This window comes from Leptonychotes weddellii, chromosome 5, assembly GCF_054177405.1.
Source record: "Leptonychotes weddellii isolate Sample4059 chromosome 5, ASM5417740v2, whole genome shotgun sequence".
NCBI classification, from domain to species: Eukaryota; Metazoa; Chordata; class Mammalia; order Carnivora; family Phocidae; genus Leptonychotes; species Leptonychotes weddellii.
Window position 1 is genome coordinate 49,621,868 of NC_138373.1, and position 12,591 is coordinate 49,634,458.

The window sequence follows — 12,591 nt, forward strand, 5'->3', positions numbered from 1 at the left end:
ACAAAACACACTTTACTCCTGCCTGTCTTGACCCAACATCCTTGGACAGCAATGGCCTCATCCCTGCCTTCACTTGGAGCAACTCTCCAAAGATTTATCTGTGTTTAACCCATTCCAAGCTAAGCTTCCTAAACAAGCTCCTAGCTTTGATAAGACCTCTGCATTGTTAACTCCAAAGGGCAGTCTCAATATTATCTTACCCCAATTACCAATGGCAATGGGCAAAACTGATCAATTTCCACCTTCTTGTGACCATTAATTTGTGTGGTTTCTGGGACACTGTGCTCTTTTAGCTCGCTTTATGACTGACGGCTCCCTCTCAGTTCCCCGTACTGGTTTCCGCCCCCCCTCTTGCTGCCTCTTAAACACTGGGAGAGGGGGGAGGTGGGGCTCAGTCTCTGGACCTCTTCTCTTCATACTCCCTAGATGATCTCCTCCAGACTCCTGACTATCAGTCAGACTACACACCCTGGACACTCATGCATGGAACTCCAGACAGATCACAGTCCTGTCTCCGGACTATGATAGCCACCTGCCAACCACCCCCTTAACCCCACCCAAGCTGCCCTTCTCTCAAATCCACTCGACTCCCAGGATTCCATTTGAGCAACATCAACTTCATTCTTTCCATCCCACATCCGATTCACCAGAAAATTCTGTTAGCCTCTCCCCTTCAAACAGACGTCTAACATGTTTCTCCTCAGTTCCACCTCAGTCAACCCATCACCACCTCCTGCTCAGGTTCCTGCAATTGCCTCCAAACTGTTTTCTCTGCTCCCCTTTTCACCCCTCCCCACCCATCCCCGGACCAGTGATCCTTCTAAAAGGTTAACCAGACCTTGTCACTCTTCTGCTCAAAACACACTCATGGCTTCCTGTCTCATTGAGAACAAAGGCCAACCTCTTGTCAACACTGGTATCTTTTTGACCTCACAGTGGCCCCGTTGTTTCTTCCTGGATGGGTGCACCCATGGGCCCCCCGCCTGGACCACTGCTATCCTCAATTTCTGGACATCCTTCTGGTCTCTGAGGTCTTCTGTGATACCTTCCACCCCGGCCTCTTGTTGCCATCTAACATTTGGTTCACTGCTTGTCTCTTCCCACTAGAATACAAACTTGTTTCTCCCCACTAGAATGCAAACTTCACCAGGACAGCGATTGTATTTTATTCCCCATTGGACCCAGGGCCAGTAATAGGCACCATAAATCTTGGTTGAGTGAATAAATGAATAACAAAAGAATACTATGCTTTGTATTGAGTGGAACATGTTCCTTTACTTCCTGCAACTAAAGCATTATAAATAAATTACATTACCAACAAATTAGCTCGCTGAGACCATCAGAGCTCTGTTCTCCAAATCGCCATAAAAGAATCAATAGCATTGGATCAAACCATGAAGAAATTCAATCTTGCCTCCACATGAAATCAAAATAGCATTTATGGTACTTATTAATTCAATAAACATTTGCAAACATGCAACTGTGAGCATAAACTAGTTAAAGAGAAAAAAATCAGGCAGCTGGAGCCAGAAGCAGGTTTCTTGTAGTACAGGCTGTCTACATATCTATGCAGCAAGGAATTTGCTGTGACTGTCACTCCCTTTCTCCACCCGCCCCCGCCGGCCCCTTTATTTGAAGTTTAGACCAATCTGGAAAAGCTGAGTGTGGGAAACATACAGATAATTACAGGGTTGCATTAATATGAAGAAAAGCTATATTAGGCATTATTAACAACTGACAGTGAACAGTCAGAAGACACTATAAACACAACAAGAAAAACCACTTATAATTAACACTCAGATCATCAACTGCACGCTAAAGGTCATTTTTTTTTTTTTTGCAGTAAGTGATGTGGACCCTCAAAGAAGAGATTTTCCCAGCACAGGAAAGAGTTGGGCAGGAAGAATAAAAAACACAAAGAACAGTATCCAGATCACTAGAATCTGAACAATTAACAAATTTGGCACATCATTTCTCTGACACTCTATTTCTCCCAGATCAAAGGAGAAAGGCAAGCATAATCGGTTACATTTTTATGTTACTTCACAGCTTGAAAATCATATGAACATAGATTATTTCTTCCACCATGACAAAATTTATGCTGTGGACACAACAGTGTAACTAATGTTAAAACGAACACAAAAACAAAAACAGGCCTAAAATGGCATTACTTAGGTTAAGGCCCCCAAGTCAGCAAATCAAGACTTCATACCTAACCTAACTGCAGCTTCAACCTTCCAGGTATATAACCTTTACGAATCAATATGAAATTTTCTGGGCAATACCTGGAAATTTACTGATAGACCCCTCCTGCTCCCCTGAGGGGAGCATTGCCTCAACAATGCATTCCTTGCTAATAAATTCCTTTCCTCTTCTTCTTCTTCTTTTTTTAATTCTCTCTGTGCTTTAAAAGTCTTTTTTTTTTTTTTTTTTAAAGCTCAGAAGAGCTCCTACTTGCTAGATGGGACCCTGCCTGATTCATGAATGGTTTAATAAAACCAATTAAATTGTGAAATTTACTTGGTTGAATTTTGTTTAACTCTACATACTTTTTATATGTTTTATACACTTTTATTTATATACTTCATAGAGAAAGAAACTAAGACACTCTTCCAAAAACACTTTCTATGGTCAATTAAGTTTGGGAAATGCTGCACCCTCAATGCCTTCCCTGGACATTAAAGTTGAGCACCTGCGTATCGGCAAACGGTTTTCCCCAAAGTTTTCCAAGCTTATTTGAACCTAACACCCTTTTTGTGGGCCTATTAATATCCTTGCAACGTACACAGATCACCCTAGCCTGAAGATTCTCCAATATCACTTTGTGGCCTCAAAAGACTTTCCACCACTGAGGCCCCCCAGTGAGTCTGTGATTTAAAATAAAATCTTGATGAAAATGACAAGCATAAATCAGCCCCTGCCTCCTGTAGTCAATCACTGAGTGTGAGTTTCCCGGCTTCTGTGCAAGGACAGGGGCCGGAGGTGTTCTCACGGGGGCTCTTTTGAGGCAGATTTGGATGGGAGGAGACTACTTTCCCTGAGAGGACAGTGGATGCCCAGAGGCGAGGATGCAGAAAGGCTTTGCTCAAGGATGCCATGCGTGCTGTTAAGACACGTGCAGCTCAATGCAGCCCATTTAATAGCTTCCGACGTGCACCGAAGCCGGGAGGAACCGGGGTGGAGGGGCAGTTGTTGGACAAGAGAATTCTACAATAGAGCATGAATCCAATCCCTTTACGGTTTTCCCAACTGCAAGAATGGATGCAGAACTCACTGGATAATCGTGCTTATTAAATACATGTGAAATGATTGTGATTCATCTTCCCTCCTGTTTCTTAAATCACTTCGTGAAAGCCAGACTTGGCATAATGCCATACAAAATGGTCTCATTATTAAAAGTACCCCTTTAATGTAAAATCATCTTGGACAGTTACTTGGTTGCCACCCTGCCGGACTCTGCTGTTGTTTTTTTTATTTTTTTTATTTTTTTTAATTTTTTAAAGATTTTATTTATTCACTTGAGACACAGAGATACAGAGAGAGAGAGAGAGAGAGCATGAGCAGGGAGAGAGGCAGAGGAAGAGGGAGAAGCAGACTCCCCGCCGAGCAGGGAGCCCGCTGCGGGGCTCGATCCCAGGACGCTGGGACCATGACCTGAGCTGAAGGCAGACGCTTAACCATCTGAGCCACCCAGGCACCCCTCTGCTGTTGTTTATACGTGTTAACGTATGGGGTAAATTATTTCTCTGATATCCTGCAAATAGAACTTCTGAACTCATTATGTATAAATTATTAAGTTATAAAACATGACTGCTAATAAAACTGTGGTTGCAAGAAGTGTGATTAAAGTCACGTGACTGTGACCTATTAAACAATAATGTATTAATTCATAAAGCTGTACACAGCTTATCCAGTTCCTATAATTAAAATATGCTTCATCACTAATTGCCTTACCAACCCTTAAATTTCCCCGAAACTATTCGCGAATGATGGCAAAACAGCAGCTCTTGCTATCAGACGTCTTCTGGTATTGGTAACTAAGAAAAACCTCGTAATAAAAAACTTTTTATCTCTGTTCTAATGCAATCTTATTGATTAGTCATAGATTTATGGCTGGGAGATATTTTGGCAAAATTAATGCATGTTTAAAGGTAGGGGGAAAAAAAAACCCAGGCACAGAAATTGAGGGGAATAACAATGTTTCACATATTTCTGCCAACATATTAACTAATACAGCAAAAAAGATCCTTGATATGTCATTTGCTGACTGATGCGTGCACAGAGCTGAGGCTCAAGCACGGAATTTTATTGCTGAAGACATTTTCATCTGCAGCCAAATCACCAGGGAAACACTTTGTCAAACAACTTCATTCTGCATGGAGACGTTGTGACAATATTGGCATCCTAAGAATTTGCTCGGGTTTTTCCTATTGCATCTACCTGTCTGTGCCTGGAAATATTTACAGCAACACTGCAATTCATGCAGACGTTTGGTTTTAGCACCTAGAAACAACCTAGCCAGCTCATGTTTTATATCGCCAGACGGTTTAAAGTAAGTGCTCCGGAGTTGTATGTTTTTAATATAAACGAGGTAATATATTTTAGGAAAAATTCATTATCAAACCATTTCATATTAATAGGAAAAGATCTGGCATTGGGCATCTGCAAAGTTAGAACCCAAAGTTGCTTTCCAAGCAGCCAATCTTTGTGCCTGAGTTACAGTGGAAAGTTAAAAAATTATTGAAGAGGGAGAGTGGGGGAGAGAGGGAGGGAAGAAGGAGGAAGGGGAGGGAGGTGGTAAGAACACAACACACGTGGCTTGTTGGTATTCTGGATATTTTGAGTGTACTTTTAATTTTAGGTCCTGAATTTATCTTGCCTGCAGTGAAAACACAACCCCTCAAAACAGCCCTGGACACTTCACCCTTCCTCCTATCCAATCTTCACATACATGCTCCTGAGTTCTTCCCCTAAATAACTTTCTCAGCCTCTCCTTCACCCCCTGGTCCAAGCTACCATCCATGTCTCATTCCTAGGCCCCTGAGATGGCCCAGCAAGTGGTCCGCTTCCACTGGCCCCTTCACCTGTAGTCTAAAATGACCTCTCCAAAGCAAACTGGATCACACTCCCACCCATTCACATCTGCCATTTCCCTTCACTCTGGGATAAAACTCCCCAAACGGAGCTACCAACCAGCATGGGGTTCCTGCCCAGCACTGACTTCACCTTGGACCACTCTCTTTGCTACAAGCACAGTGAATCCCTCAAATGAACCTTGCCCTCTGCTGCCACAGGGCCTTTGCATGTACAGCTTTTGCTGCTAGGAATGCCCTTCCATGCTTGCTGCTAGATCCACTTACCCTTCTCATTCCTTCATTTGTTAGCTCCTGCCACTCTTCAGTTTTGTTGGGCTATCAAGCCCCCTGGTACAAGGTCTTACAGCAGTGTACTTTTCCTTTTCCATACTTACTACATTTACGAGACAGATTAGGGAGTGACTCCCCTACCACACTGTACAGTTCATATGGTCAGGGGACGTATCTATCTTCACCCTTGAGTCCCTCAGCAGAGGGCCTGTCATGAATGTCGAACAGGTGAGCAATCAATTCCCCCGAAGCAAGAGAGCTGAATGATGGGTCCCCTCGCTGCATTCATACCAAGCAAGAAGACTTCTACTGTCCTTCCCACCATTAAAATCAGGCCTCTGTAGAGCCACACGGGCCAACACCTGACAGGATGACCTGCCGCCAGCAAATTGTTTATGGTATCAAGTTTTTTCCTCCAAGCAGAGGGAAGAATTAAACAAGGCAACTCACACACACTCACACTCACACACACACACACACACACACAATCCTATATATGGTTTGGGCTGTTGTGAACACATCTTTATCAAGCAATCATAGAGCAAGGACTTAGGTCTGCATGGAGTTGTTCATGGGTATCAGTGTGATTCTACTCTAACTTTTACTTCCTCGAACATCTCACGTATTACCTGGCGACAGAGAAGTACGCCGACATCCACTCTTTAATAAATTAGTTACGGAAAAGCAGATAGAGTGCAAAGGCAGCAGGTAGAGGAGGAGGGGAAGAAGCAAAGGACGGGGTAACAGGTGGTTTGGGAAACTACCGAATAATCCAGAAGAGCCGCAGAACAATCAGGTGCTGCTCTGTGGAGATCCAGAGATTGGGAAAGAAACTGGTAGAAAAGGTAGAAACAGCACCAACACCAACCAGCCTCTGACTATGAATTTTGGTTGACAACAGAAATCTATGACCAGCTAGAGCATCTGGGTCTCTTAACTTTTCTCATCAGTGATTCTTCACAGGCTGTCTCTGTGTGCTGAGGAAGAGCTACTTTCTTTTGTCTTAAATTTTCTGGCCATTAATTATATCCGGGATGGCTTGTTTCATATAGTAATAAACAAAGAAACATCCCGCCTGGCTTTGGAGGGATATCAGTGTTATGTAAAATTAGATTATTCTTAAAATCCATTCTGTAACATTCTTTTCCATTCCTACAGATAATCTCTTCAAGGACCCTGAAATAACAATTGATTATGTAAAAGCACTAACCTTAAGCCTACTTCCAAAAGACTAACCACCACATAGCACAAAATCCTTGTGAATTCTCTGTTTTGAATTTACATAGCATTCTTTGCTAGTCTCAAGATTTCAAATATTTATGCTTTTCTTTTCTTTTTAAAAGTCAAGTTTTTGGGATATAACAAATGCAACAGCAAAATCTCGTGCTTACTCTTTAAATAACAAGCCCAAACAAAAAATTCATCAATGTTTTAAAAGGTGAACAGGTAGAAAGTTCTTTTTGGTCAATACATAATGTTTATTGCTCAATTTAGTCAGGAGACAAAACAAAGGAAAAAAAGCCTGAACAATATTTTCATAATGAAGGGATTTATAAAAACAGGATGTTTATTCAGAGATACTACCATGAAAGATAGTGAAAGATCTGTACAGAGCTGCTTTATTTATGAATCAGAGTACAGTATGAGAAGCAAGTCCAGTAACATCCTGCCATGCGAATCATATAGATTTGTCTGGACAACATCAAACACATAACGATGATTTGTGGAAAAGGGTAACATGGGATCTGTTACCGAGAAGAGAAATAACATGATTGCCTTAAAAATGACGGCCACCCTTTACTTCTGAGGGGCTTTAGTGTGGACACTTGAAGATGCAAAAATTACATTCATTATGTGAAAAATGCTAAATTCTTGTTACCTCATTCCACCTCCTTCCAAGAATTAAAGTGACAACTTCTGCATCATCATTCATGATCAATTGGTAACATGATCCCCTGGTGCCACCTATGTTAACCACGTAACCTCGGGCAAGTCACCTACCGTCTGCCTGGATTTCCAAACTACATCACGGAGGTAACTCTGCCTCGGCTGTTCAGCTGAATTAGAAAACCCAAGTGCAGCTCATCACCTCCCACCACCTGCCCCCTAGCCGGGCCTTGCCCAGGCCTGCCCTCACTAAATAGGAGCTGTGGCAATGACCAACCACCCACCCGCCACACACCTGGGGGAAGACAACTTCCAATTTACAGAGGAAGTTCATGTTTTCAAAGTGAGTTATCACCACAACAAACCATGTTTCTGGACGGTCTCAGGGATCGGAATGTAAACACTGGCCGGAAACCCACTAAGGAGACTTTCACCGCAGTGACAGCAATTGTAGGTTATAGGATCGGGGTGTCCCAGCTGCCGTCTGCTCTGTCCGGGGCTTGCCACGTGTGATCTTATTTATTCCTCATGGCAGTCCTAGGATGTAGGTATTATTTCCAGTTTTACATGTTGCAACAAACGCACAGGCATGTAAGAGAAGTTAAAGGACGAACTCAAGCGGTGACGCTAGGTCTGAACCAGACTCTGTGGGGCCCCAGGGCCCCAGGGCCTTGGCACTAACCACCACATGGAGTGCAGAGTTCCAGTCTGTGCATGCTAACTGGGTCAGCGAAAAGAAGAAAAGGAGAAGGAATATTTATGGTGAACTGTAGAGTAATATTCACAGCAGAAGGCACCAGGAATACAAGTTTTCTCATCGATATTCATAGTGATTTTAAGCAAAATTATGTAACATAGGTCTAATTATATTGAAGAAAACACTAGTACAAATAATTGAGCTTCAATTGTTTCACAGCATTTTTGCGATGGCCTGTTTTTCCATGAAAGCATTCCAGAAAATTCCCTGTTCCTGATCTCATTTTATCTGTAGGAAAATAAAATCAAGGAAATTGTGTGTCAATATTTAAATGTGCTGATTTCTCAGCAACCCTCTTTCAGGGGGGAATAAAGCAATGTTGGTAAGGTTCAGGACGCAAATCTCTTTCTCCTTAAGCCATCAAACCTCAGAACCAATTGGCAAAAACATTATATGGCTTTCTAAAATAGCATGTCAGAGTTGCAAATTTAGTAAACATAAATGAGGATTTGAGCTCGTCAGGGATGCGGAGAGTCACTTCTCCTGTACATCTTTCGAAGACAATCTTGGAATATCTTTAAGAGGCAGAAGTGTTCTAGGTGAGATTTAGTACAACAGCTGATCTTTTTCTCCAAAACCATTATAATTGCTATCAGAAAGAGAATGAGAAACAAAACAAACCCTGAAAATAAACATATAATCAGGGAAAATAGTAATATAGTTTACGAAAAAAAATGTTTTATACATGCAAAAGACCTAGGGAGGTCATTTGGTATTTCCTAAATTTAAGATTACAAATCACATTTTTTTCTAAAAGGACTTTTCCCCCCCCCAGATATCAATCAGGCACGAAAAGAAATCCTCACAGGCATTCAAAAACAACAACAATAACAAAAGCAGCTTCTGGACCAGATGGACACAGCTCTTGTTCAGCTGCTTAGTGCTATTTTGCCCCGTCTTAACTGATATGAGGAAGCACTTTCCCCAATCATGAGGACTGTAGTCAAGGAGAAAGACACCAGCTCAGCAGTGCTTTATGAAACTGTGGCCTGCAGCATTTCGATGGTCAAGAATCAAGATCCACAATGGCCACTGATGGCTCTTCACATCGTCAGGAGCTGTGTCTTTTCACCCTTAGAGCCCCCTTCTTGGTCCAATGCCCGAGACAGAACTGTTCACAGCATAACCAATACCACCTCTGCCATGTTTTTCCCTCTTGATCAAACCCCTTCTCCCCAGAAGTAAACCCTTCCACCCCTTATGATCCCACTGTCCTCTGCCCCACCTCCTTCCATCATAGCTCCCCAAAGACTTCATTTCATATATTTGTTAACAAGTTTTGTCCCTCCTTCTAGCCTGCACCCACCACGGCAGGGCCCAAAGCTCTTAGGACAGACACGGCACACATTCGCAGACACTTTGGGGGAGTAGTTTCATCAGGTACGATGGTAGTGAGCATCAGTTTGTGAGATCACGTAACTCACAACATGAAAGCCTGTGAATGAGCACATGAAAACACGCTCAACACCACAACCATGATGGAAATCCAACTAAAACTGCCATCCCATTTCACATCCACTGGGATGGCTATAATCAACAACACATCTAACAGCATGTGACGGCCAGGACATGGAGACCCTGGAGCCCTCCCATGGCTCTGGCGGTAACGTAAAATGGTGCACACCCTTTGGAGAACGGTCTGGACGTAAACTGGATGAATATACTAGAAGTCACTGAATGGTACACTCTGAATGGGTGAGTTGTATGGTTGGTGAATTCTCTCTCAATAAAGCCAGTAAAGAAGCAACAGCATGTGAGCTCTTTGGCATCTGACTAGTTAATCTTTGACCCACACGTAAGCAGGAACTGGACTGGCTACTAAGCTAAGGGCTTGCTTCTGACTGAGGTCTTCTCTGAATCGCTTCTTTCTTCAGTCTCTCAAAGGCTGATCATTTTTGGGAAACGAAGACAGTGTTAAAGACAGTTAAAACTCTCAAGGTCAGCTAATCTGATTTCTCAGATGCTCTGCCAATTTGCTGACTCTCCGGATATACTGCTTATTGCTTTTCTCCTTCATGCTGCTTGTGAGGAGATGTCAAAGCTTGTTACGAGCCTGTGACTGGAGCTACGTGGAGGAACAGAAGCTGTAGTCTCCAATTAGTCAAGTTTTTAACTTGAGGAAGCAGGAAGGAGACAACAGTAAGGGAGGCAAGTATGCAGATGGCCAAAATAAACAGCAAATACTCATTTTTTTCTGAAATTAAATAGGAAATTCACTGATCCACTCTTAGACTTAAAAGCAATGGCTTACAGAGAATGAACTGTACCTGGATTCAATATAAAGGATTTATAACAAGAGTTTCCATAATTACTGTTGAAAAGCAAGATGCTGTTTTCTAATTACTAGCTTTGCTTAACCTAACTAGTAAAAACAGTAAACAATGGGGTAGAAAGTGTTGAGTCTGTCCAAGTCACAAAGTATAAAAGCATTAGTGATGCCAGAGGACTTTTAGCTTCCATATATTTATGAGGAGGTGGTACACTCCTCTTCTTCTTTCTGCTACGTGTCCTATAAAATGAGATTCTGTCCTGAAACTTTTAAAGAGTTAAGGGAAATCCATTTAAATATTTCTTTAAAAAAATACCACAAGAACCTTATGAACCTCCTAAATCAAAGACTTAATCTCATTTTTATTTTTAATTTATTTTTTGAACCATCAATGCAGCTTTAACTTAAAAAGCTTTTTCACTCAAATTTATTCATAAGCAAGATAAACACCCTAACAGAACGGAGATTAGAAGGGGTCCTTGTGAATCACTAAGGCACCATATTCAGCATGTGTGAAAACTGGGAATTAAATCACTCTCCTTCCCTGAGATATGCATCTTATGCCTTCAGTATCCAAACAACTGGGATAACTTATTTATCCAAATCAATTAACAAAATTAAAAAGAAAAAGCACCTTCAAAGGGAAGAATCTTATCAGTATTTAAAAACCCTGAAAGAACACAAGACAGAGCTCTGTAAATTCTAAGAGGTACTTAAAACCAGAGCTAATAAAAGAAGACAAAAACAAAAATTTTAACTTTGCTACACAGTTGAGGCACAAAAAGAAAGAAAACTAAATCATAGGTTTTGTTACCACTATCTTGCAAATCAGGACAGAAAAAATGCCAAGGAGGAGAATTATCCTCTCCTCTCTTCCCTACCAAGTTCTTCATAGGCAAGTGACTTTTGTAGGGGGGTGGACAGACCACAACCAAATTCTTCACTGATCTCAATATGAAAGTCCTCTGCAGGAAAAAAACACAACTCTCTTCACAAATCATTAATGTTTGCCTAGCAGCCCAATTTTACTGGAAATCACTCCTTAATCTTGATTGAAATGAAATTTTTTTTAAGACATAAGGACATTTATTGGAAACAAGCAAATAAACCCACTCACACACAGTGATAAAATAAATTCCCAACCTGACACCATCAAAACTTTTTTTTTTTTTTTTAAGATTTTATTTATTTGACAGAGAGAGACACAGCGAGAGAGGGAACACAAGCAGGGGGAGAGGGAGAGGGAGAAGCAGGCTTCCCGCCGAGCAGGGAGCCCGATGCAGGGCTCGATTCCAGGACCCTGGGATCATGACCTGAGCTGAAGGCAGATGCTTAATGACTGAGCCACCCAGGCGTCCCACCATCAAAAATTTTTATAGTATTTAACACTATTTTAGGACTTCTGTTTAAAAAACAAAACACATTCTGCTCTCTGAAACTCTTTTCCAACTCCACTCCCTACAAAGGATGAATCAGGAGTAGGCATTTCTCATCACTGCATAACACACCTGTAGAATGCTTTGTCAAATTACATGTACGCAATTATCTCATTACATGTGACAAAATTAACTTGCTCTTTCCCTCAGGCTCAATCTGTAATAATGAAATAACACTAATACCAAACTAAATTAAAACATGCAGGCATGTCCACTCTGTAAAAGCAGAGACCATCTCCTTTGCTCATTATGGTTATTTTAAAGATGCTCCGTATTTGCAGGCACATCACAAGGTTGACGGGATAATAAGCAGGCTCACAGTGTCTCATTAATCACCTTTCTGTTCCAATAGAGGTTTAAATAAAGACTGTACAGTAGCACAGTGAAGCACGATTTTAACAATGTTTTTCTTCCTACTCAAAATACTGACCTACTGTCCATGCTTATCAAACATGGCACCCAATAGGTGCTTTATAAATGTTCACTTTTGTTGATGACAATAATGATAAAGGTCTCTTTCAGGAAGAGACAGACAGGTACAGAAAAGAAAGAGGCACAACGGCAAGAATTGAATTTAAATTTAACTGAAAATCAGCAACAAGAGAAAGTCCTGAAAGACTGTTTTTATCTAAAAGAAAGAAAGCAGTGAATTTTTCATAATATATATTCATTCATGTTTTTAATATTTATAACGGACACACCTGATTTACAAACAAAAAATGTGAACTATGGAATTTATTTAGATTTGATTTACTTGAATCATCTTTATTAGATAAATTAATTTTTTATTGTCACATATCCAAGATGATCCTCCGCACATGAATTTTTACTATGAAATAGTTTAAAAATTTAAATGCTATATGCGTCCAAGTTTTT

At 41.2% G+C, this 12,591-nt stretch overlaps 1 protein-coding gene across 5 annotated transcripts in view; it reads right to left on the reverse strand.

Annotated features, from left to right (window-relative positions):
* The window catches only part of RSU1 (Ras suppressor protein 1), a 172,560-nt gene that overhangs the window by 34,371 nt on the left and 125,598 nt on the right, over positions 1–12,591 (reverse strand). The window lies entirely within an intron of this gene.